The sequence below is a fragment of the Schistocerca piceifrons genome, unplaced genomic scaffold, assembly GCF_021461385.2.
Source record: "Schistocerca piceifrons isolate TAMUIC-IGC-003096 unplaced genomic scaffold, iqSchPice1.1 HiC_scaffold_266, whole genome shotgun sequence".
Taxonomy (NCBI): Eukaryota; Metazoa; Arthropoda; class Insecta; order Orthoptera; family Acrididae; genus Schistocerca; species Schistocerca piceifrons.
In genome coordinates, this window is record NW_025728478.1 from 57,501 (window position 1) to 60,000 (window position 2,500).

General features: G+C 58.6%; 1 non-coding gene across 1 annotated transcript in view; it reads right to left on the reverse strand.

Moving 5' to 3' along the window:
- Nucleotides 1-780, reverse strand: part of LOC124743836 — a 1,909-nt gene extending 1,129 nt beyond the window's left edge. The window contains exon 1 of the ribosomal RNA XR_007010585.1: nt 1-780. This exon is cut by the window's left edge and continues 1,129 nt beyond it. This is a non-coding gene — a ribosomal RNA (small subunit ribosomal RNA).
- Nucleotides 781-2,500: the final 1,720 nt, after the last annotated feature.

Consider the following 2,500-nt stretch of genomic DNA (forward strand, 5'->3'; position numbering starts at 1 on the left):
CGCCTCGGGACGCACGAGCACGCACGAGGCGGTCGCACGCCTTCAGCTCGCCCCACCGGCAGGACGTCCCACGATACATGCCAGTTAAACACCGACGGGCGGTGAACCAACAGCGTGGGACACAAATCCAACTACGAGCTTTTTAACCGCAACAACTTTAATATACGCTATTGGAGCTGGAATTACCGCGGCTGCTGGCACCAGACTTGCCCTCCAATAGATACTCGTTAAAGGATTTAAAGTGTACTCATTCCGATTACGGGGCCTCGGATGAGTCCCGTATCGTTATTTTTCGTCACTACCTCCCCGTGCCGGGAGTGGGTAATTTGCGCGCCTGCTGCCTTCCTTGGATGTGGTAGCCGTTTCTCAGGCTCCCTCTCCGGAATCGAACCCTGATTCCCCGTTACCCGTTACAACCATGGTAGGCGCAGAACCTACCATCGACAGTTGATAAGGCAGACATTTGAAAGATGCGTCGCCGGTACGAGGACCGTGCGATCAGCCCAAAGTTATTCAGAGTCACCAAGGCAAACGGACCGGACGAGCCGACCGATTGGTTTTGATCTAATAAAAGCGTCCCTTCCATCTCTGGTCGGGACTCTGTTTGCATGTATTAGCTCTAGAATTACCACAGTTATCCAAGTAACGTGGGTACGATCTAAGGAACCATAACTGATTTAATGAGCCATTCGCGGTTTCACCTTAATGCGGCTTGTACTGAGACATGCATGGCTTAATCTTTGAGACAAGCATATGACTACTGGCAGGATCAACCAGGGAGCTGCGTCAACTAGAGCTGAGCAGCCGGCCGCCCGGGAGTGTGTCCCGGGGGCCCGCGCGAACACGCAAGCGTCCGCTCAATCATTCTGCAAACAGGAGGAGGCTGAGCTCCCCTGCACAATACACCTCGAAACCCTCTCAGGTCCCGGCGGCGCGCAGCGCCGTCCCAAGTACTTGGTCGGGTTCGAGAGAGGCGCAATCGCCCGGAGTTAGGCGAGTAGACGCTTTCGGTGCGACCACCCGTGCTCCCAACTGAGCTTGCCGCTGCCGACAGAGGCCCGGGAGCGTGCTGTCGTGGCATTGCCGGCGGGAGACAACACGCGCCACCTACGGTGACCGGCAGCTCCAACGCCAGCGCCACAGAAGGACAAAAGCCCCACTTGGGTGCCGAAGCGAACTCTCCCAGCACAGCGCACGCGCCAACACATCCGCACAGCTGCGATACAAACCACCAGCGAGAACCGCTGGGGCGACCGAGCAGCAGACGGCGTCGCGGCGCCGAGCGCCGGGCGGCGGCGCATCCTCAACGCACACAGTCCTCAATCGGACCAGCACACTGAAGATGTCCACCGCGCTTCGCACCGGGCCCGCGAGGACCTACTTTGGCCGCACGGCGCCGCGCGCAGGGTGCGCCGGCGCGCAGCTGCGACGCCTGCCGCGTCCGTCGGCCGGCGCGCCTGCCACTGGCCGCCCCCACCAGCCGGCTGTAGCGCGTGCGCCCACGCACCGCGCGGCCAGCACGCCGGGAGGCGCCCCCTCACCGGCCGGGGACGGTCCCACCCAGCCACCGCCGCGTATCGCTTCACACCCAGATGCCGTTCAGTTTCGTCGGCATGGTGGGTATCGCTGGAACAACCGGTTAGTACCTCAACCTATCGTCGCCATCACCGATTCACCCCTAGCGAGAACAACCGCACCACAACAGGTTACCATTTGTTCATTTGCGTAACTTCACCAGAAAACGCAGGCGTCCATCGCCATTTGCAACTTCAACGATTATTGCATGCCTGTGTCAGGTGTCACGCCACACTACGTCTGCCCACATACACGCAACAAAATGTGCACGCCTAGACAATACGTGGAAGGTGGCCCCCGTACGTATGCGATGTCCATTGCTCGAACGACTGTCAACCGGCCTCTGTAGCATGTCGCAGATATGGAACGCGGTGCACCATGCCATCACGGTGTGTGAGGAGAGACGACTAGGTCCGAATACATCAACAGACAGCTCATGCTGATCGCCATCCACGGCGTCCGTTCCTCCCACACGTCTCTATGGCGTACCACACTGCAATCCAGCTCTCATAGGGAGACGACACGTAGCTGCGTGCACAATATTTGCACTGTATGGTCCGCCGTTTTTGGGCGCAGTCGTTGTGCGGTCACACATGTGCCACGATGTATCATTCAGTACATAAGGACGAATGTGCAGTACAGATTGTGGTTCACGCGTACGACATCAGCGGACAGTTGACACAGGCCGCACCACAACGTAGCCTGAGTACGTCGCATGCGAAGGGCATTGAACATGCAAACTTCTCACCAACCAGCTTGCGAAGGCAGGGGGCAAGGTGGGGACGTGGGGAGGGGCGGCATGTACGTCCTGCTGCCATCCACATTACAGTGTACAGCAGGAGCATGTGGAAAGTGAGCAAGACTTGCAAGGTGTTTAACATGAAGCGATACACAGGGGTGCGGGCAGTGCGAGTAGCGAACTATA